This window comes from Nipponia nippon, unplaced genomic scaffold, assembly GCF_047370975.1.
Source record: "Nipponia nippon isolate SJK-2023a ecotype South Korea unplaced genomic scaffold, ASM4737097v1 scaffold_25, whole genome shotgun sequence".
Taxonomy (NCBI): domain Eukaryota; kingdom Metazoa; phylum Chordata; class Aves; order Pelecaniformes; family Threskiornithidae; genus Nipponia; species Nipponia nippon.
In genome coordinates, this window is record NW_028262342.1 from 5,939,543 (window position 1) to 5,962,445 (window position 22,903).

The 22,903-nt window shown below is 65.4% G+C and overlaps 1 protein-coding gene across 4 annotated transcripts in view; it reads left to right on the forward strand.

The window, feature by feature from the left end:
• PLEKHA6 (pleckstrin homology domain containing A6) overlaps positions 1-22,903 on the forward strand; it is a 53,117-nt gene that overhangs the window by 2,662 nt on the left and 27,552 nt on the right. The window contains exon 1 of one of the 4 annotated variants that reach the window (XM_087762296.1): positions 2,069-2,218. The exons of the other annotated variants lie outside the window; for them this stretch is intronic. The gene's annotated coding sequence lies outside the window, so the exon portion shown is untranslated. Of the gene's footprint in view, positions 1-2,068; positions 2,219-22,903 lie in introns of those variants that run through there. 4 annotated transcript variants of the gene reach the window in all.

Below are 22,903 nucleotides of genomic sequence, written 5' to 3' on the forward strand. Positions count from 1 at the left end.
TTTTCTCTGTGTGCTCAGACGGCAATAAACCCGGCGAGAGCAAAGATCCCAAGGTGGGCTGAGGGCTGGAGCAAAGCGCCGGGATTATCCGGTCTAATCTGTTGAGCAGAACCAAGGTGTCCTTGAGTCAGCCCCATGTTTGAGTCGTGCACCCGCAAACATCGCCGGGAGCGGGGCTTGCTGGGCGAGGGCTGCGGTGGTGAACCTCCCGGTCAGGTTGGAGCTGCGTGCCTGCAGCACATCTGCAGTGCTGCTGCATGGCAGGGACTGTCTTCCCCCGCAGTCGGCTGTTGCTGCGTGCCCAACATATTATCCGTGCTCGTGGTTCCCTGTGCACCATGCCAGCCGGGAACGCCACGGCTGAGCAGGGAGAGGGTCGGGGCTGGAGGTGGGGGGCTCTGACTGGGAGCTGCTCCCCCCAGCCCTGGCTGCCGTGGCCCGCGCTGGCTCCTGCCTTTGCGACAGCACCCACAAGGTGGCATTGAGGCTGGCGCAGCGGTGCATGCCCTGCACGTTGCTGCACACGTGTGCAGGGCCCAGCTGCGGAGAAGGGGCCCGCTCGCCTGCTGGCTCCCTGCGATGCTGGGCACCCTCCTGCCTCTGCCGCACCGCGGGGAAGCACCGCTAGCAAAAGAGCTCTTTTCCACCCCACTCCTGCCTCCAGCTCTCTGCCTGCAGAAGAAAAGGCCCCACTGTGTCTGTGCCTTCGGGCTGAGATGCGGCTGGGAGCCGATGTGGCAGCACCACGCACCTCTTGTCTGTGCAACGGGGTAGGGAACAACCGGCCCCAGCCTGGCCGGGGTGCACGCGCGGCTGGTGCTTAGGGCTGCCTGGCTAGGCTGGGGGCAGCCCGGGAGCAGCACAGCTCCCCAGCTGCTCAGGGGCCTCCTGGGCTGTTTTGCAGCTCCCAGGGCTCTCCTGGGCAGCAGGAGGGCAGTGGAGTGTGGAGCCACCCCAGCGGGTCCCCACTGCCTGCGGAGCAGGGGAATGGCTGGGGACAGCGACCCTGGAGAGAGAACGACCCGCGGGCACAGCGTGTAACCCTGGGGATGCGGGGGTCCCTCTGCTGCGGACTGGCGGGGAGGGAGGGAGCGATGCAGGATGCAAAGCATCCAGTGAAAGCCAACCCCCGCCCCAGCCCCTGACGCCTGTGGCTAACGGGGGGTTACAGGATCAAAGGCAGTCACCGGTTTTTCCTTCCTGGAGAGCCCGTGTCCCTCCCCACGCCAGCTCGGCTGCAGAGGATGAAGGGTCCCTGTGCGCTGCGGGGTCGTGCGGGCTGGGTGCAGGCAGGGTCCCGGCCATGTTGCCTGGTAGCTCTGGCAGGCAGAAGTAGGGCAGTGCCATAGATCAGGGCACGGTGCCATTGCTGTAGGGCTGGAGTTTGCAGCTCCCCAGCGCCTCTGCGAGCACCCGGCTCTGCAGACCGGGAGTCACCCTGCCACCGGGCCAGGGCTGGGGGCCTGAGCAGGGCTGGGGAAGGGTCCTGCCAGCCCGGCCTGAGCCATCGCTGGCCCTTGGCACAGCCCGAGGGATGGAGCGGTGGCCCTTGTGCTCCAGAGAACAAGCTGTGGCTGTTGAGCTGTTTTTCTGCCTGTCCTCCGGGCGCTGCATCCTCTCCCTGCCGGGGTGCAGAGCCCAGGGGTGCTGCCTGACCCGCTGCCGCGGCTCCCATGGGCCTGCCTGGGAAGAACTGGGCTCCCCAGCCCGGGGGGATGCGGGATGCGGGGGGAGCGCGGTCCGGGCTGTCCCCCTGATGCTGGGATGCGGGGGGATGCGGCTGCAGCCCCCCAAGGGCTTCAGGCTGGCAGCACGGTCCCGGCTGCTCCCCCAGGGATGCGGGGGGGGGCCGGTGTGGTCCAGCCCCCCCCCCCCCCAAGCGCTGCAGGGGGGCGCAGCCCGGCCGCGGCTCCCCCCGAGTGATGCCGGGGGAGGGCGGTGCGGTCCCCCCGCTCCCCGGGGCGATGCCGGGGGGGGACAGCGCGGGGGGCGGCGGGGCGGGGGCGGCAGCCGCGGCCCCCCCGCCGTGCTCGGTGCCAGCCCGGCATCACGTGCTGCTCGGCGGCCCCCGAGCATGCCCAGCTCCGGCTCCGGCTCCGGCTCCGGCTCCGGCTCCGGCTCGGGCTGCGGCTCCGGCTCCGGCTCCGGCTGGGGCTGGCCGGGAGGATGCTGCGCCCGTAGGCAGCGGGGGGACCCCGGCCGCTGCCCGCCCCGCACGGTGAGTGTCCCCGGCGCGGCTCCCTTCCTCCTCCTCCTCCTCCTCCTCCCGGGCGCTGCGGGGGGCGGCGGAGCATCCCCCCCATCGGGGAGGTGTGCCATGGGGCAGGCGGGAGGGGAGCGAGCCGTGCAGGGGGGGGTTTCCCGGGGGGGACCTGTGCTCCAGCCGGGGGGGGGCACGGCCCCCCCGGGGTGCCCTGAGAGCACCCCATGGCCAGAGCAGGGTGCGCTGCGGGGACCAGCACCTCCCGGCTGCCCGAGGAGTCGGGGGCCAGGCTGCCCCTGCACCCCCCCGCCCCCCCTCCACGCTTTCGGTGAGACGTGGGGACCCCCTGAGCTGTCCCCGCGTCTGTTTGTGTGCTACGTGCTGGCTCGCGTCCCCGGACCCCGCAGCTGCAGGCTGGGGTCCCCCGGCTTTGGACCCGACTCTGCGCACAGGTGGGCTTAGGGAGAGACCCGGCTTTTGGAGCCCTGGCTCAGCACCCCCAAACCCCCGTGATCGTGACCAGGGGCTCTGGTGGGCCAGACCCCCCAGCCCTGCTGGTCCCTGTGGCTGGGCGCTCTGCTGAGGTTGCAGCCAGGACAGGCTGTGATGGATGGAGCCCGAGATGTCGTCTGGCGCTTCCCAGGGATCTGAGCGCTTCCATGGGCTTCGTGGCTCCCGTCTCGCTGCCTGCTTGTTAGCGGAGAGCCAGCCTCCCCCTCCTCGGCAGAGAGCAAGAGCGAACCACCTCGGGGATGCGTCGCCTGCGAGATGCTGTGCTTGCTTGGCCCCCCCTGCATCGAGGTGTCTGGCGGTGCCGGAGACGGCGCGTGAGCCGCAGCCGCTACCCTGAGCAGTCAATCGCAGCTTTGTTGCGCCGCTGTTAGATCTGAGGGAACAGGGTCTGATTCATCACATGATGGGGCACGTTAAATACGCCACGAGTCTGTTAAACCCCAGCAGCAGGGGCTGGACTGGCCGCTCTGGGCCATCCTGCCCCAGGACTTGGTGGGCACCCCAGCTCCAGCCGCGGTGCCCCTCTGCGGAGGGAGGTCCAGCCCCTCCATCACCTCTTTGCAGGGTCTTTGCCATCCTACGAGGGCTGTGCTGTGGCGTGGGAGGGCCAAGTCCCATCTGCACGGTTCGATCCATACCGCCTGGCCCCGCCATCCCGCCCGTGACGTGCGCCACGGTCCCTTGGGTGCGGGGGGCCGGCTCCCCCCTCCAGATGGCTGCTGGAGCAGCTGTGTAATCCCTCCGTGCGGGGAGGCGAGAGGGAAGCTGCAGCGGGGAGGGGGCGCGTGGCCATCCCGGGGTGCGCAGGGGTGCAGGCAAACCTGCCAGGGAACGGGCCCAGAGGGGACCAGGGTGGCATTTGGTGGGGGAGACGTCCTCCCAGGCAGCCGAGGCTGTTTGCGGCGCTGCGTGCTGCTCTGCAGCTGGGAATCAGCAGCACCCGGTGGTTTCTCCCACTTCTCCACGTCAAGAGCGTCTGCATCCCTCTGTGCATCCCGCTGTGCATCCTGCCATGCATCCCCAGGACTGAGCGCAGGGCAGGAGCTGGGGCCGCTGCTCCCCACACCATCACTCCCAGTATGGCTCATCCCGTGGTGCACAGCCATGCACATGCGTGTGCACACACATGCACACACGCTGGGCTGTGTCTGTGCATGCAGCCACTCTGATTCCTTCCCCTGAACCCTGCTGGCGTTTCCTCGCGGGGAAGGAGAACTCCAGTCCCGCTCCGATCTGCACTGGTCCCTCTTGTCCCTTCACTCCACCGGGAGAGGACGAGGCTTCCCCACACGGCCCCGAGGGAGCCTCCTTCCCTCCTGCGCCTGGCAGGAGCCATGGCTGAGGGACAACCGGCCCTGTCGCCCACCCAGAACCAGTCCCTCGGGGAGCCAGAGCCAGGATTAGGACCCCCGGAGAGGGGGTGGCCGAGGCATTAAAATTCTTGAGCGTCTGCTAAAAATCACATGGCGAGCGCAAAGCTGTCCTCTCTGGCTGGTCTCCGGCTGCCGCAGCTGGAGCCTGCCTGGGGGAAGCAGCCCCAGCACCCCCAGCCCACGCTGGGGAGCCTGGCGGGCCGTGGCACCCATCCCGCTGCACCAGGCCACCAGTGCCATCCTGGCTCCGAGCACCCCATCACCCTGCCCACGTCCCTGGCTGTCCCCTCGGGGTGAGGGGCTGTGGTGAGGGGTCCCTGCCTCCTGGCAAGGCCAGCCGCAGGGGTCCCCCCGGCAGACCCTGGGATGGGGCAGCTTGCCGCCTGGGTTTGGGCTGCTGGGGCCGGCGCTGGCCTTGCTGGAAACCATGTTTTCCTGCGGAGTTCCCATAGAAACCAGCAGGAGCAGCCACCGGGCTGGCGGGGTGAGGGAGAGGAGGGACGGGCAGGAGCAGGCAGGAGGATGAGCTCCGTGCCTGGCGCTGCTGGGATGAAGCGACTGCACCGGGTGCTGGCTGCTGCGAGGGTGCCGGCAGCCATGCCAGCTCCCCACCACGGGGAAGATGCACCAGCATCACCGTGTCTGCCGGCCGTGGCTCGCCATGCCACGGGGGGGTGTGTGCGTGTGTGTGCACACTCGTGCACGCTGCTGCGCTGCTGCTCTGCGGCCAGGCCTGGCGTTGGGTGCAAACACCAACCCAGATGGGCAGCGTGGGGCTTAATCCCCCTCGAGGCTGCCGGGGCTGCCTGAACCCTCGGCAGCCGGGCAGGGTCTTGGGTTGTTTTCTGCTCCATCTGTGCCCCTGGGAATCAGCTGGGCTGGGGATTTCTCCTGCCTGCCTTTGCTTGCTGGAGGGGAAAGCGCAGCTCTTTAGCTGCTCCGCGCTGTCAGGCATTTGTAGTAGCATCCCCCCCTTCTGTTTTCCTTAGCTTGAAACACGATAATCCGCAGCAGGCAGAAATAGTGCATTGAGGAATGTGCCGTCTCCTCTTTAGCCTCGTTTTTCCCTGGGATCTGGCAGCTCCGCACCCGCCCGGGGAAGCCCTGCTCCGCGCAGCCCCCTTCCCACTGCCCCACGGGCGGCACCGTGGCGCGGGGAGGGGGGTGCCCTGTGCCCCGCCAGCCCTCCTCTCCGCAAACACCCCTGATTTCATGGCACTGCTGGAGAGCATCCCCCGGCATGGGACGAGGGACGGATGGGAAGGCAGAGGCGACCTGCAGCGAGAGGGAGGGAGGGGGCACGTGCACTCCCACCCCCCCAGCACTGCCCGCTCCTTCCAGCATCCGCAGCTGGAAAAAAAGTCCTAGAAATGGGTTGTTTATGTGCAGGCAGGTTGGGGCCCTCCTGGTTTCCAGCGCGGTTCTGTTTTTATTTTGGTTTTTACTCTGCAGCAGCGCAAAGAGCCCGGCGAGAGCCCGGCGAGGGCTGCTCCGGCCGTGGTATGCGGGGGATCAGGTTGGATGATCCCAGTGGCCGGTTGTGCCCTTAATCTGTGAATTCACCAAAGCTCTTTAATAAAGATTCAAAGTCACCAACTTCTCAATTAAGGGATGAGACAGCTCTTGATCCATGTTTCTGGGTCAGCTGGAGAAAGGCCATTTAAGACCTGGGCGATTGCTTTCCTTTGATGTTTCTGAAGGAGAGGACTTATGAATAAACGCCTTGCCAGCGTGTGCTGGGCAGGAGGGCGTGTGGCTGGGCCACCTCCGCGGCAGGACCCGCAGCCTGGAGTCCAGCCCCGGCCGCTCCCAAGTCACGGGCCGAGCTCAGGAGAAAGCCTCTCGTCTCCCTGCAGAGCACGGGTGCTCCCTGCCGCAGGGTGCTGGGCCATGTCCCGCTCCCCAGGATGCTCTGGGCAGTGCCACCAGCCTCGCAAGGTCCCGCTGCTGCCGTCCCGCTCTCTGCAAGGTGCGGGGCAGCCTTGCAGCGAGGGCGATCGCACCCTGCCCGGCCCTGACAGGCTCCCCCGGAGCAGCCGAGGGGCTCGGGAAGGTGGGTCGGACCCTCCCGGGCTCAGCACCGGGGCCACCTGCTCCTCAGTGTGCGACCATGGGTGGTCTGCACCCTGCCAGGGCCCCCTGTCTCTCTAGGGTGCTTCTAACCCTCTGTTTACCTCAACAACAGCCGCTTGCATGGGTGTTAATTGCAGGAGCTGGCAAGGCACTAATTAGGGGATAATGAGATGGCTTTTGTGTGCGCCTGGCATCCTGTCACAAACGCCCTGCGCTGTGTTGGTGATCCCCTTGTGCCGTGCTGGTGATCCCCCTGCACTGTGTTGGTGATCCCCTTGTGCCGTGTCGGTGATCCCCTTGTGCTGTGTTTGTGGTCCCCCTGTGCCATGTCGGTGATGCCCCTGCGCCATGTCCCGCTGGCCCATCTCCCTGCCTGCCCCACTGCTCCAGCCTGGCAGACCGGGGCAGCTCGGGGTTTTCTTCCCCCACCCCGCGTCCCCACCACGCCAGGTCTCAAAAGAGCCGCTTGATGCTCCTCTGACCGTTTAAAGCAGAGCTGTTCCCATCCTTGCTCTGCGGGACGCGGGTGGCAGCTCCGCTGCTCCGAGCCCCCGCGTCCCGATGATGATTAAGTGGCCACCAGAGCCTTCGCAGTGCAGCCCTTTGTTCTCAGAGCAGGGAGGCAGGATCCGGCCAACGCGGGGCTCGGGCGGCCCCCTCCACTGCCACCGTCTCCCCTCGCCAGGTGCCATCCCTCCCCCTCCTCGCAGTGTCCCTGGCCCCTCGGGGACTGGGGTTGAGGACTGGGGTTGAGGACTGGGGCTTGGCCCCGCGGCTCGCCCGGTGACCGAGCAGAGAGCATCCTCCCGCGTCCTCCCACCACGCACCGCTCCGGCACCCATCTTCCTCCCGCTGCCGCCACCGGCGGGGCCGCGCGTGCCTGCCGAGCAGCGAGAGGCTGTTGTTCCTCTCCGCCTGCCTGCAGTCACCGGGGACTTGGAGCCAGCACTCGTCTCCGAGGCTTCCTTACGTAACCGCCGGCAGCAGCAGCGCGGCCGCTTCGGCAGTGCAGGCAGCACAGGCAGCTCGGTGCTGCCGGGGCCTGGAGCCTCGCACCGGCTGCTGGCAGCCAGGTAAGGGCCATCCCAGCACCACGTTGGCAATAGGCGTATGGCTGCTGACTGCCTCTACCGCACGGTGGGGGCACCGGCACCGGCATCACTGGGCTCAGCTGGGGCTGGGCTGAGTGGGAGCTGTCTCTCCGAGTGCAGCTGGGGCGGGACTGCCACTCCTGCCCCAGAGACCCGGGGGATGATGTGCCGTGGGTCGGGCTCCCGTCTGTGGCTGGCACCCGGCAGAACAGCCAAGACCAGTCTGGCAGTGCTGGCGGCACCGGCCGCCTCCCAGCCCTGCTCGGCCGGTTCTGCACCAGCCGGCACAGCGAGCCCCGTGCTCACCATTTCCCGGGGCACCGGCCAGGCGCCCGAGCGGCGGAACTGCTGCACACCTGGGCGATGCAGTGGGTGCCGGGCTCAGCACCCTTCCTGGGGTGCTGGGCCCCCGGGGGGACCGTGCTCGGCGCCGGGTGAGGATGGGGTGTGTGTGCCTGTGGCAGAGCCAGCGCTGGGCACACCATCCCAGGCTGGGGGGGAGAAACTTAAAAACTCCATCCCACTGGCATTGCCCCCAGCAGCCTCCCGCTCTGCGCCGGGCACCCGGGAGGGTTTGGAGGGACCCAGCTGGGGTGGGAGGTCCCGGCGCCTCCGTGGCGGGTGCTGAGCCGCAGCCGGCGGGTGGGTGGTGCGGTGCCTGTGATCCCGCAGGCGAGGGCTGATTACAGCCCAGGGCCGGCAGGGTTCAAAGGGCTCTGCCGGCGCAGGGGGGGCTGGCGAGGGCGAGCCCGGCTGCAGGTTGCTTGTGCCGGGGGCTCAGCCCAGGCTCCCCTCCTTCACCGCGATCTCTGCCCCTCGCTGTGGTTGTGGGAGGTGAATCCCCCCTGGCTCTGCAGGGATTCACTTCCAGCCATGTAAAACCCTCAGGTGATTTGGTGGCGTGGGTGTTGTGTGCTCCTTGGGACCCGGCGGATGGGTGCAGGATGAGGCCAGGGTGCGTGGGGCAGTGAGACAACGCTGCCTGTTTCCAGCCGTGCTGGAGAGAGCAGCTCATGCGGCTTTAGCATCCCCGACCCGCCGCGAGCGCGGCCGGAGGTGGCTCAGCTCCCGCTCCAGGCTCCCGCTCTCCCTTTTCACCCCCATCCCCGGCCCCTGGAGTCACTGTCACTTGACCCCGTGTCCCCCTCCGCAGCCATCCTCAGGGCCAGGCTGGCTGCGGGGGTCCCATGGCCGGGACCTGCACCCCAGGGCCCTGCAGCCCTGGCGGGGGGCTCAGCTCTGCCCCTCCTTGCAGGGGGATGCTCGGGGGGCGGGAGGTCCCCCAAAGCCCCGGCCATCTGCTTGATGCCATGAAACTAATTTTCTAGCCTTTATTCTTCCAGAGAATTTGAAAATGCGATTGCATCCTCAGGGCCCGGAAAGCGAAAGCAAATCAGGAGATATAAATCTGCTGGTTTCGCCTGGGTCTGATTATTTTAAGGCCAATTGCATGGTGCCAGCCTGCCAAGTCTGGGGTGCTGGGGGCTGGGGGACCCCGGCCTGGGGCAGGGTGGGCTGCTGTTCGCCGGCTCCTCCGCCGTGCTGATCTTCCCGCAGCACGTTCGCCTGATCTGCTGTGTGAGCACGGGATTTTTTTTTTTTTCCCTCTTTTTTTTTTTTTCAAAAATGCATGTTTTGTGAATGTGCAAATGCAGTGACCTTTCGCGGGGGCCACCCGGAGCTCCGGCTCTGGCTGCCGGCTGCTCGCCTGCTTGTCAGGGAGATGAGGGTTTTGAGAGCTATGTGCAAACTGCAGGGCCTCTGGGCTCCAACACTCAGTTGTAATCGTGGTGATGAGTTCCCAGAGGGGAGGAAAGAGCTCGTTTCCCATCTCTCCCTGTGTGCCCGGAGATGCCAGGCCCTTCACCAGCCACCAGCGCTGCTTCTTCGCATCCTGTCCCCGTCCTCCCCGCATCTCTTCCCTGCTAGCTGCAATCTGTTATTGGCGTGACCTTGTCCCCTGCTGCTGTTGCAGGAGGCTCCCATGGCAAAACGTCCCCCCCGTCCCCGAGGGTCCCGGGCAGTGGGCAGCCCGGGACGGGCTCGTGGTGCTGCGGGGGGACATGGCAGAGCGTGGGGTGCCAGTGGGGTGGGTCCAGCTCCTGCCTGTGACCGCTGGCCCCGCATGCTCCCGGCGAGTTGTCCCCTTCCCCAGCGTCCTTGGGCATGGCGATACGGCCGGTGGCCTCTCCGGGCTGTGGACAGGCCTGCGCTAGCCCTCCGCAGATAAGGGCTGTGCCGGCGGCGGGCCAACAGGAATGTTATTTATGCGGTTAAAGTTCACCTGCTGTTAGGAGCCATCCTGGGCAGATGCTCCCAGCGGGTTTGGGGTGGCCGAGAGCAGGGCTGCCCTGTCCCTGGGGTGGCAGGGTGGCCCCAATCTGGGTGCCACCGTAGTCCTGGCCCCGCTGGGAGCGGACTCTCAGGGCTGCTCTGGCTCCCGGGAAGGTGCTCATGGTCAGTGGGGTGGCACAGACCGCAGCTCCCAGCCCGGTGGGACTGGGGCTTGGCGGCAGCATCCTGCTGCCGGCGTGAGGCCAGGGGAGGGCGGCGAGATGGGGCTGGTGTGATGGGGATGCTCCTCGCCGAGGCAGAGCCGCGGTCCATGCTTTTGGAGCAGGGCATGCCCAGCCACAAGTGGGGAAACTGAGGCACAGAGCCAGCATAGTGGGGATTTGAGCCGGGGTCCTCTCTCAAGCCAGATGCCTCCCTCTGACGTGTCCTGTCTCCGCTCCAGAGAGCTCCTGAGGTTTCATGGGGTGAGCGTGCGTGTGTGTGTGCGCCTGTGCACGCGTGCACTATCTGGCAGTCCCATTTCCTGATCGGGGTTTGGGTGTTACCATCATATAATTAGTCTGTAATTGCTCTGTAATGAGGGAGCAATCCTGCGGCGGGGCTGCACTTAAAAGGACTTCCCCCGCCCTGGGCCGCTCCCTGCAGCCCCCCGGCATCGCACCCCGAGCCCCGTCCTCCTCTGCAGGGTGCCGGGGTGGGTGGGTGCCTGCCCGTGGGGTCAACGCTGGCTCCGCTCCTCCCGGGAGCGGGATGGAGAGCTTTGGGGCAGGATGTCCTCAAAGAGGGCTCTCCTCTGCGCTCGCCCCCCTCCCACTCTGCTCCTTCCAGCGGGTGGCACTGGGGGCACTGGGAGCTGGCATGTCCCCTGGCAGGCTGCCCCCGTGTCTATCAGCACTGCCTTTCACTCCCTCCTGGCACCCGTCCCGCTGCCTTCAGGGCCCTTTGGGGATTTCCTCTGCCTCGCCCCCGCTTGTCCCGGCTGGCATGGCCACCACGCTGGCATGGCCACCCCGCTGGCAGGGTCCGGCTTGCCCGACCTGTGGCCACCGTGCCCTGCTCCCGCATTGCCCTGGGGGAAGAGACACCCCATCCTGGCCCCACGTCCCCCCCGGTGCCGCCGGGTGAAGAGGGGGCTCCTCTCCCTTCCTCCCACCCTGCGGGGCTGTTTCCCTCCGGTCCCATTTAAACCCCCCCACCCCGCAGCCGGAACAGGGAGTGCCGGGTATTAATAGCCTGGCACGGATGCTGGGAGGCAAACATGCATGGAGGGGGGGTTGTTTTGGTCTTTTTTTTCCCTCAGTCCTCCTATTTTAAAGGCCAGGCCGGCTCTGCCGGAGGTGGGGGTGCCCACGCGCTGGCAGATCCCCTTTGTCCATCCTGGGAATGGGACCCAGCGTGCCAATCCGCCCCGTCTCCTCCCCTCGCCATGCCCAGGCGCGGCTGGCGCTGAGCTGGGGGGGGGGGAAAAGGGGCTGGGTATGGGTGGGCACCAGGGGAGAGCCCGTCTTTTGGGGTGGCCCCGAGAGCCGCTCTCCCCCTTTCCCAGGGGGGGTTTGCATCCTCCCGCCCAGGGATGTGGCGTGGCCCTGCGAGGGATGCTCAGCCCCGGTTCTGGGCAGCGCAGGCAGGGGTGATGCGGTGAGAGGCAGTGAGGAGGAGGAGAAGCTGTCTGAGGAAGGCTCAGGTGTGTGTGCCAGCCCCGGGTGAAGTCCACGTGCCCCACGCTCGCGTCCTGTGGGTTTGTTTTCCTCGGCAGCGTCTCTTCTTTCAGGTCAGCTGAGCAGCAATGATGAACAATTCCAGTTTTTATTGCGAGCCTGATGCCATCGGGTTGCGTGCGCCTCTCCCCTCCCCGTTACCCCCCGCCTTCGCTGCCAGGTTTCCCCAGACAAATTGTTTGATTTGATGTGTGGTTTTTGTTTCTTTTTTTTTCCACCCCCTCTCCCCTGAATCAAGCGGATTGTCTGATTCGGAAACAACAAGCAACTGTTGTGTGTGAATGTAATGAATCTTTTAAAGCTCCTCACAGCGAGAGGTTGTGTGCGTGCTGGGGGATGCTTAGGTGGTGCAGCACCCCTCAGCCTTGGGGCGCAACGCCGGAGGAAGGGCTTGTGATAGCAGCGAGGCTGCGCGGGGCCTTATCTTATCCCTCCTGCGCTGGGCTTATCACCAGACATGCTTGTGCTGCAGATAAGCAGGACCTTGGGTTCAGGCGCCGGTTGGTGGCGGGGAGCGATGCTCCGGGCCCCGGCGCGGGTGGGCAGCAGGGATGCACCGTGGGGGCCAAGTCCCCCCCCTCGGGGTGGGGGCACCGGTGCGGGGTCCCGCTGTGGCTCGGCTCCCCAACACCTCAGTGTGCCGGGGTGGGAGCACGAAGCAGCCCCCCACGACTGCCGCGCTCCCGCCGGCGGGTGGAGGATGCGCCTTTGGATGGTGCAGAAACTGGGGCTGGGAGCTGCATGTCAGGTTCGACCCTGTCCCTTCTTCTCTTAAAGTGAAAGAAAGTGCAAAAAAACATTTTTAGGCCAAGAAGATGGCAGTGAGCTCATCTAGCTGCTGAAGTAGGAGTGGTGTATTCAAAATACCTGAGGAGGAGCCCCCAGCTTCTCTCCCCAACGCCCAAAATGTCAGTCTGTGCCGGCAGGAGCCCCGGACCTTGCTGGTGGTCTCTGCTCTGTTCCCAGTGGATTTATGGCTTGCTGGAAGAAGACAATTTTGGGTGCTGCTGGGCCATGTTGGTGTGCACTGGAGGAGCTGGAGAGGGGAGATGTTTGTGCAGAAGTGCTGCCCAGTGACAGGGCTGCTTGCGGGGCACGGTGGGTGCTGTCCCGGCGGGGCAGGAGGACCCGCCATGGGGCCAAAGTCCCGCAGGGTGGCCCTGGGGAGGAAATCCCCACCCGAGGCCATCTCATCCCCCTCGCGCCCGGTCAATCCAGTCTCTCCGAAGGCAAATTTACTCTTCCAAAGTACCTTTGCAAGATTCTGGAGGTCAGGGTGGTGCATGGGGCAGACCTGCTGTGCCGGTGCCTGTGCCGGGAAGGGTCCTTGTGCTGCGGTGGTGTTTGGTGCGGCTCCGGTGGCAGCCCCAGGGGGAATGAACGGCAGAGGGTGCCCGGGGAGCCGTCGGCAGCCGGGCTGGGGCTCGGCGCATCTCCCGCTCTTCCTCCCCGCCATCAGGCGGGGCAATAACAGCTCCGGAGGCAGGTGGCTGGGGCGATGCCCTGCCCGCCGCCGGGGCCTCGTGCTGCCTGCTCGTAAACAGGCTGTTATTGTTTGTGCACTGCCCGGCAGCGCCCCAGGGCCGCTTGTGCAACCGGGGTGGGGAGCTGGCTCAGAGCACTGTGGAGCTCATTGCATCCCAGATGGAGACGCCTCGGCCGGATCATCCAGCTCCAGGAGCACAGGGAAACCCCGGGCTGTGCTCATGCAAAGCCGGCAGCCCCCAGATGTGAGCTGCCCCTTCTCAGCACCGAGCTCCCCAGCACAGAGATGCCACATGCAGCCTTGCAGTGGAGAGGTGCCCACCAAGACCCTCTCTGTGCCACAAAGCAGCTTCACCCCCAGCAGGCAAAGCAGTTTTGGGACTCCCCTTTCCTGCGGGAAATGCTCGGGACCGGCCCCGCGTCTCCGAGCAGGGCGCACCGCATGGCCCCGCTCGCCCCGCGGGCTGGAGCTGGGGTGAAGCAAGCAGCCGTGGTATGTGGCCGCCCCGGTTCCGGGCTGCAGGTGAGCCTGGAGAATTGGGAAAAACAGGGCATGGTTTTGTCTTCTTGAGTGTTTCCTCCCGCTGGAGGAAGCGCGGCCATGGCGGCGCTGGCACGAGGAAGTCCCCATGGTGGCATGGCACAGCGACGCTCTGGCTGTCGGCCACCGTGGCCCTGGTGAGCGGAGGGGCTCAGCTGCGTGCGCTGCTCAGCAGGGACAGTGACGAGCACCCACCACCCTGGGTCATCACCACGGCATCGCTGCCCATCACTGCTGGGCGAGGGGGACCAAAATTGTCTGTGACTGCAGGCACCCCATCAGATGATCCAGCATGGTGCTGAGTCCCTCTGACCCATTTTATGAGGTTAAAAAAGACACTATTTGGTCTTCCCATATTGCTGTTTTTAGCACCCAGGCAGGTGGTGCCCGGCCAGTGCCCGCCAGTGGGTCCCTGCTCCTTTCCCAAAGCACAGATCCCGCTCCCACTGCCCGGAGGCAGAGCCAGAGCTGTCTGGGGAATGAAAACACATCTGAAGCATGATATAAACCAGTGTCAGGCTTCGCTTTGAGCCAGTGCCAGCACGTTCGGGGCCAGGACCGGCAGCAAGGGGCTCAGGCAGCGGTGGCCGCCGGCTGGGCGGCGTGGCCATCCCGGTGGAGGGCTGGCGGGTGCCTGGCGTGGCCGGGAGCAGCGGGAGTGGCATGAGAGCCGGCGCGCACGGGGGTGTGTGTGTGTGTGCGTGTGTGCGAGCGCCTGTTTATATAGGAAGGAGCCAACCTGCAGTTTCAGATTTCAGACCTCGTTTATCAGCCAGGCCGTCCCTGCCGCGCTCGGACGTGGTGGCTCTCGGGGGCGGCCGACGCTTCTCCCCCTTTCCCACCAGACTGGGGCTCCCTGCCTTGGCACCGAGCCCACCGCCCTCCCCACAGCGTGGCCCCGGCAGCACCCAGCGAGCAGGTAGGCTGTGCCGGCTGTGGGTGCTCTGCTCTTGCAGCCTGGCCCATGGCAGGGACAAGGGGGATCCAGGGGGATGGAGGAAGAGCCCCCAGGGCTGGAGCGAAGGGGATGGAGATGCTGGAGTGGTTTGCACTGCGCTGGGGCAGCCGGCGAGTGGGGCTCTGCTGGAGGACGGCTGCAGGGCTGCTCCTGGGGCAAGGGCTCACGAGGAGAGGGGCTCGTGGGCGCAGCCCTGGGTGTCAGCACGCTGGAGGCATTTGCACCGTGCCCACAGGCGAGCAGCGCATCCCACCGGGCACGGGCATGGGCATGGCGCACAGGAAAGCCCGGCTGCGCTCTCCCAGGGGTTAAACTCCTTGCAGGGAGCTAAATGGAAGGTGTGGCAGCACGATAAGGCTGGCAGGGCTCGGAGTGGGGCAGAGGCACCCAAGCTCGTACACACAGCTCTGCTTCCAGCCGGGATGTGGGGTGGGATCCTGCCCACCCGGCGGTTCTTGGCTGGGCGGGGTTGTGCCGGTGCCCTGTGCCATGGGCTGGCTCTGAAGCCTGGGGCTGCCGCCGTCCCTGCCCTTGGCTGAGCTGGCTGGGGAATCGTGCTACGATCTCCTGGAAGTGCTGCTTAAAATCACCTCTCCTCCTGGGGGAGAGACCCAGCTGCATCGCCTGCTTTGTTCTGTTTAAAGGGATGTTTTAAGAACGGCTTTTTTTAAAGCAATGCTCTGCTGTACCCTGCCATGCCTCCCTCTGCTTTCCCGGAGCCTGGAAAAGCCCCTTCCTCCCCAGGAAGCAGCCAAGCTGCTGCCGTCTTGCAGAGCAGCGAGAGAGAGGGTGATGGCAGCACCCTGCAAGCACCAGAGGATGCTCCAGCACCGGGCAGCGGCGGGTGCTGCGGCCCCTGTTCGGCAGCTGGCAGCAGCGGGTGGCTGTTGTGGCTCTTCTCTGGTCTGTAGCGTGGGATGGCTGTGGTTTCCATCCCATTGCTCCCAGCCATACGCAAGGATGCCTGGGAAATGGGAGCGATCTCCCCACCTCTCTCCAGCGCTGACAGGGCGGTGGGTTCGTAGCTGAGTCTGGCCCTGGCACTATCCTGCTCCTCCCTCCCTATTGCTCTAGCGATGGTGGGCGAAGAACCGGGCTCTGGTCCGGAGCAAAGCGCTCCCTGCTCCTGGCAGCATGTCCTTCACTCCATCCCAGTGCTGCAGGGCCACTAATTAATTTGCGACAAGGAGGGACCTTTAGCAGCTTCTGGCGATGCCCAGCATAGCACAGAGCTGGGATGTCACCTCTGTGCTCCCTGCGTGGTGCCTGCTCTGTCCTGCTGGGGCCGGGAGACGTATGGGGAAGGAGAACACATCAGGGCAAGTCAGGGGCATGGCTGGCTTTTTTCCATTTATTGGTTTCCTAAGGAGTTGAGCTTTGTGATTACGCTCCCTTGTCCATCCCCTTGATTCCCAGTGACTTCTGGGCCAGATTGGGCTGGGAACACTGGTCTCCATGCATGTGGAGAATTCTCCCCTGACCCAAACCCACAGGAAAGCAGGAGCCACTGTGCCGCAGGCACCCGGCAAACGGATCTCCCACCTCTCTGGCACCCGACTGCTCTTCCCATGGGTATCCAGCCTACCTCTGGCCTCTGAAAACTCGGCACAAGCCCCCGGCTCTTCCCAGCGCCAAGCAAGCTAGTTCCTTGTAGCGGGCAGCCACCGCACTTGCTTCCCACGACTAACCCTGATGCAGCTCCCTGGTCCCAGCTGCCCGCGAGTATCCTCGGGGGGATGCTGTGCGCAGGTGTGTCGGCGAAGGGCTCATCCAGCCTGCGCCGCTGGCGGCAAAGGCATCGCCGAGGGCCCTCACCGGGCTGGGACTGGCCCAGCTCCAGCCCGGCGCAGCGACTCGTGTCCTGCCGGCTTCCCTCCCTGGGCATGGCAGCGGACGCGGGGCCGGGGCCGGAGGCTGTGTGGCCGGGCTGGCTGGGCTGCAGCCGGAGCCCGCAGGCTGCATCTCCCCGCCGCGGCGGAGGGAGGGCTGGGGCAGTGTTTACTTACGTGATGCTGGGGGAGAAGGGGGAACCGGCAACAGGCTCACTTGCAAATGGGATTTCTGGGAAGTGGAAAGCTGGCATGCGTTCAGCCTGGAACTGTCCTGATTTCCAATTGGAAACATCCCACGGTGACTAAACTTCATTCAGGGGAAGATCTCGTTCTGCAGCGCCAACGCCGTGCTACTAAACTCGCTCGCGGCGTTTGCGCTGTTGTGGAGGTGGCTGCCGGGAGGGGGACGGGGAACAAGGCGAGGGCTGTTTGGTGGCACAGACGCATGCCCTGTCCCCGTGCTGGCTTTGCACCACCCTGGGAGACTCTGAGGGTCCGGTCTGGAGGGGTGCGGAAGGTTTGCAGCTCCCTCTGCTTTTTCCCTGGCAAATTCCTTGCTTTTCCCCTGCAGCTGCCCCCTGGGGCTGCTCTCGGCTTTGTGCACTAATTAGGACACGGTTGGGAAGCTGGGAAGGACCAGTGATTCACCGGGAAGCTGTGCCTGTCTGCCCTGGCCGCGGCCCTGCCACACCAGGGTGTGGTGGGCTGGAGAGAGCAATAAAATCAGGGCCGTCCCATCCGAGGGCAGTGAGGGAATTGCTGCGCCCATCCTGGCTCTGGGGCTAATGGATGGGCTGAGCATTTAATGGCTGGTGGAGGAGGCTAATGGTTTGATATGGCAAGCACCTGCAGATAGCAGGCATTCATAGGAACCGGACGGCGTCCAGCCTGACCTGCCCGCCGGAGGCTGTGCCCCAGGACGGCTGTGCTGGAGACGGGAGCTGGCAGATCCGCCAGGGCCACGGGGAATGCCCAGCTCCCCAGCGCCCTGGTGCAGAGCCACTCCAAGCTCGGCAGCGGGGACCAGCGCCTTGGTCAGCTGCGGTTTACGGGACCACTGGGATCTGGTGCAGAGAGCCCTGACACGCTGATTTATCTCTGCCTCCAGAGACCCGTTCTGGCTGTGTCAGCTCGGCACAGGGCTCGGGGGGGTCGGCTGTGGTTCCCCCCGCCAGGGATGCCCCCCACCGGGATGGCACCGCTGCCAGAGGTGGAGGCAAGCTCTACAACGGCAGCAGATCCCGAGCCTGTGCCTGGAGTCTGGGGGGGCCTGTGTGTGTTTGGTTTGGTGTGTTTGCTTAAAAACAAACCTCCAGGTTTGGGGGACCTTTGGTTCCCGCTCTGTTTGTACACGGAGGCCGGCGGTGTGGGTGCCTGGGTGGCTCTGGGGCTGGGGGCTGTCGGTGCTGGGGCCAGGAGGAATTGGAGGCATCGGTGGGTGCCAGGCTCGGCTCCTGCCCATGGCGGATCCCTGCCGTGGTGGCTCTTCCCGGGCTCTTGGGAGCGCTTTTGGCTGCTCTGCACATTGCACCCGCTGGCACCCACACTGCGATCACGAGCTGCTCTGCGGGGCTCTGGGACGCGCTGCAGATGGCTGCAGGGTCGGAGAGCTTCGGCCAGCCCTGAGCTGCCCCAAGCCGTTGCCTGCCCCGTCCTTGGGAGCTATTTGGTGCAATGCACTTGCACAACCGAGACGCGTGCACTGTTGCATCACAGCTCGATTACAAGCTGTTCTGAGGCCTGCGAAGGTACAGGATCAGATCTAAAAATGGAGAGTTTCTCCATATACTGCCATCACACCCATGCTGACGTAAGGGAAGTGTGGCATTGCATGAGGAAGGCAACCGGGACAGCACTCGTGCCGCTGGGGAGGATGACAGGCTGCCCGCGATGACAGCCCTGGCCGGGCCAGCTTCACTGCGGCACGGGAGGCAGAGCTGAGCTGCTCCCGCCCAGGGGCAAATCCCCACGGGCACACGTGGCCACGCTGGGCCATCTTGGTCAGCAGACCATGATGAAGCCTGGGGATGCATGAACCTCTTTGCAGAGACCCAAGCGTGCCGCTGGCCTCCACCCAGTCTCACTGCTCCGGCAGGTGTGGGGCTCCATGCCGGCACGGCACGGCACAGCGGGCTATGCCAGGAATGTGCCGAATGCGTTGGGACTTGACTGTGGGAGGTCGGGGCACAGAGCAGCTGATGAGTCACTTGGAGGGCTGGCAGCGGCACGGTGAAGCTCGTGAGCTGGGGCAGAGCCAGAGCTGCCACAACCCCCTAACCCTGAGCCTCCCTGAACCCAACCCCCCGTGGGAAGTGTGCCGGCAGCGCTCTGCCGGGGTCCCGCAGTGGCTGCCTTGCCGTGCAGGCTGGCAACGGCGGTGTTAGCAGAGCAACGCGCTGTGTTGTGCCCCCACACCCTGGGGTGCTGCATTTATGACTTTATTTTTCATCCGTATGAGCGCACTCGTTTGCTGAAGTACTGGAGTGAGAGCAGTCCGTGGGAGATCCGACAGTGGAAAATTGGTAATTTAGACAAAAACAATCAAGAGCCTCTGCAGGGAGCGGTACAACCTGCCGTGGCTGATCGAGCCCAGGCTGGGGCTCACTCCACTCCCTGTCCCGGTGGGCTTGGAGGCAAGCGGGAATAGCAGCGCCCGGCTGTGCAGAGCCCCAGGACCCACTGCCAGGAGCAGAGGCACCCTGCATCAGAGCATCACTGCACCCTGCTCCGGGCCCTGCGCCCTCCGAGTGCTCCCAACTTGGGGTGTTTGCAAGGAGCTTGTGGCTTTGTGTCCTGCGTGGGTGTGGGGAATGGGAAATTCAAAAGCTGTGTGGGCGCGGGGAGCCGAGCCCCGCTGCCGGTGGGTCTTATCAGCTGCTGTGTCTGTGCTTATTTACAGCTCGCTCCTGTCTGTGGTTTATTTAGCCATTTGATGGTCTTATATCATGATTAAAACCATCCCCACAGCAGCCCTCCGCTTTCCAGCCTGCGCGGGGTGGTGCTGTGCAGATGTTTGTCCAAGGCTATTTATGAGCAGTCGCAGCCCGGACGCCCCCGGGGCCGCGGCTGGGGCTGGAGAAGGCGAAATTCGCTGCGCGTCAGTGTCCGAAAGCTGGAGCTGGGCTGCGGTGCCAGCGGGGCGGCGCGGGCTGTGAGTACCTCCAGACCCATGGGAGCTGGGACGGGAACGGGAGCTGAGCGCCTTCTGTGCCCCTCTGCAGGGGGACGTGGCGGCTGCCCCGGGCTGGCCAAGCTGGACATGTCCCTGCTCCGGAGCGTGACATGGGATGCTCCTGGGGCAGTGGGGGCCGGTGACAACGGCTGGGCTTGGGGCCAGGGGGGCCGGGGGTTTGGTCCCCAGGTGCCATTGTGCCCCAGGACTGTGCATGGGCAGAGCAGGGCTCTCCTGGCTCCTGGCGATGGCACGGCTGGAGGTTAATCATTCAATCCCTTAGCAGGTTGGGTAATGTACCGGCACTGCAGCCAGTGGGGGACAGGGACATCTGTCCATCTGCTTCCCAGACCTCAGATATAGGAACAGCCCCTGTGCTCCTCCTCCAGCTCCGGGTGCCTGTGCCCCCTCTCCATGGGGATGCACGCAGCGGTGATCCCGACAGCCCGGTGGGTACCGCGGCGTGCGGGAGACCCTGGCATCAGGGCGCTGGCAGCACCGCGCGCCAGCTGAGCAGCACCCTCGGGAGCCGAGCCGGCCCCCGGTACGGCCGAGGGAGCCAAGAGCCGTGGCTGGGTTGTAAACACGCTCGGATAAAGTTACAGCCATTGATGTTCCTTGGAAAAGCTGTGTGGAGGGCGAGCTCCAGGACCCCTGAGCCAAGAGATCCCATCCTGCCCCGGCTCCCGCAGCGAGGAGGGGATGGACCTGCCTCCTGCCTCTGCGGGCAGCCGGGGGGGAGCAGCCCCCTGCCCTGCCGCGCTGCCCCGCTCCTCGGGGGACAGAGGGCTGTGGGGCTCGGCCCCCCGGGGATGGCCGCTGCCCACTGCCCCCGAGGGTGGAGGAGACCGGGGCTTCCCCGTGGCTGAGCTGCTTATGGCTCGGCTGGATGCAGAGGCAGGATACGGCCCTTGGGGCTGCATGGGGACATGCAGGGCTGCTCCCGGGGCCCATGCTGCCGAGGGAGCGGTTTGGGGTGCATAGAGACATGGTGCTGTGGGAACGGCTGTGGGTGCATGGGGTGTGCGGAGCCGCTTGGAAACCCCTTTGCATCCCCGGCAGGTTGGGCTGCAGTGGCCTGCCGCACCGCGGTGCCGTTAAAGGGCCTTTCAGTGCGAGCAAAGGATGCCTTCCCATGCCTTCCCATGCAGCGGCATGGTGCTGAGGGGGTTAAGGCTGCTGGCAGCTGCGGTGGCTGTTAATGATTGATACCAGTGACGGGTTCCATGGGCTTGGAAGAAAATCATCTACCCTGGCCACACGAGAGCCACCGGCTTGGCAAGCGGCGCAGACGGAGGGGATGTGCAGTGGCACCGGTGAGTGCGTGCGTGTGTGCATGCGTGCGTGCGTGCAGCGGTCGGCATGGAGCCCGGCCATGACACACATGGGCCATTGTCTGGCCAGTGCCTGGAGGTGGCCGAGAGCAGCCAGGGACCCGAGGGCAGCCGGCACCTCGACAGGCGTAGCTGGAAATCTGGCAGGTGCGGTGCACAGCAGGGAAGGTGCCCATTGCCGTCAGGATGCCGGTGTGATTATCGTGTGCGATGGGTTAAGCAGGTGCCGAGGATTTGTCCCAGCAGGATTTTCCCAGTGCGCTGCCATAATCCCTGCTCCTGACCTGGCCAGGCTGGGGAGGGGTTGGGGCCGGCTTTGTTTTGATGCCTCGTTCCAGTGATTGCTTAGGACAGATATTTCTGCCCACTGGAAGTGGTTGCTTAAAGAGCCTAGCGAGAGGTTTAAACCCTCCGGGTCTGGGTCCGGCTTGCGTCTCGGAGGCTGCATTAGTGGATCACCTTTGGCAGAGGTGTCGCAGCTGCCCAGGCACCTCTGTCCCCCCCCAGCACCAAGCCCAGCCACGAGCCATGGCCCTGCCACCCCGGCCCCCTGCGGCCCCAGCGCCAGGCCGAGGGAGGGGGAAGGTCTGCAGCCCCACAACTATTCCAGGTTTGTGGGAGGCTGCAGAGTGCGGGGGGAGAGGCTGAAGGATTGCATCCTGATCCAATAAACGCTCTGGATGTCCCATGCCCACTCACCCATGCTGGTGCCCTGTGCATCTTGGTGTCTGCCGCAGTCCAGCTTGGTGTGCCAGCAGCCTCCCGCCCCGGCCCCTCACCCCACGGTCTGCATTTCCATCTGTCCATGACTGATTTCATCCCTGCTGGTCCCCTGGGGGGGTATGGGTAAGGATGCTTGGCCGGTGATGCCACAGGAGAGCTGCCAGCTGCTGTGAGACTGCCCTGTCCCCTGTGGGCATGGCGGCTCGGGGATCCTGGCGATCCCGTGCACATGGGGCTTGGGCTCTGTCCCCAAGAAGGGGCGATGGAGCAACGTGGTTAAAGCAGGGACACGCACTCAGCACTGCCAGGGCATGGCCCGTGACCTGCTCTGCCCCGGGTCCTGGCCCACCCCGTCACACCGCTGTGACACTCCCCAAATATCACCCCGTGCATACGGGACGCTGCTCTGCCTGCGCCGAGCTCTCCGTCTCCCGCAGCAGCGCGGTTTGGCCGGGCCGCCCCTGTGGGCCATGCCTCTGATGATGGAGCCGGGGTTGCCAGGGAGATAAAACACAAACTGTCGGTGCTTTTTGTGCTTTTCCCCAACCCCAGCTGGAGCGGGAGTGGGGGACTCGCCCTCCCCGCCACCGGCGATGCTGGCTGCCAGCAGCCGCTTTGTTCTCTGGAAATCCCCTGACTTCCCCCTGCTCCCGGCCATCCTGCTCTGCCGTGCCGAGGACAGCGGGGGCTTCTCCCACTCTCCATCCCTGTGGACTCTGGCCAGCCGGGATGTCCCTACTCGGGGCCACTGCTGCTCCTGCGCCAGCCCGGCTGCGTGGCGGCGGTGACGTTGCATGCAGGTTGTGGGTGCGTGGGAGCTGCCGTCCGCCCTTGCTGAGGACTTTGCCCTGGCTCGGCAAGCCCGGCACAGCAGCCCTGCTGCTTCACAGCCGGATCCAGCTCAGGCTTTTCTGCCTTCCCTCCCGGCAAGGGTCCCACGGGGGCTTGCAGGGTTGATGTCGAGCTTGCAGAAGCGGGTGGTAAAGCCTGGCCTGGCTGCGGTGCTCACTGGCTGCAGCCTCTCGTGCCGAAACCCTCCCGAGGTTGTTTGGATGGGGCAAAGCTCTCCGGGCAGAGACCGTTTGCTCCGAGGAGGCTCTCACCGGCATCAGTGGTGGGCGGTGAGCTGGGGTGCTCCCTGCCTGGCCATCGTGATGCATGATGGCAGCTGACGTGTGCAGTTTGTCACAGGGGTGAGGTGGCAGAGGGATGGGTGCTCAAACCGGCACCCTCCCTCCTGGGGCTGCGTCGTAGCAGCGCCCGGCACGGACAAGGGCAAGAAGCAAAATTAACCCCAGAAGCAGCTGCGCTGGAGAGGGAGCACGACAGGAGCATGCCTGCAGGCACTGTGGTCAGGGGCACCGTGGTCAGGGGCGCGGGCGCTGCTCGGCTGTGCCCCCGTGCCGGCACCCAGCCGGGCACAGGAGGAGGCTGTGCGCGTGCGGGAGCCTGGTTTTGTTACCGCGGAGGGCTGCGCTGCCTCCTGGCCCCCAGCCCTGATGGACGCGGTGCCGGAAACGCTTGCTCAGCTGGATGGCGGGGCCGGGATTAGGACAGGGATGAGGTTATGGAGGAGAACCAGCTGCCGGTCC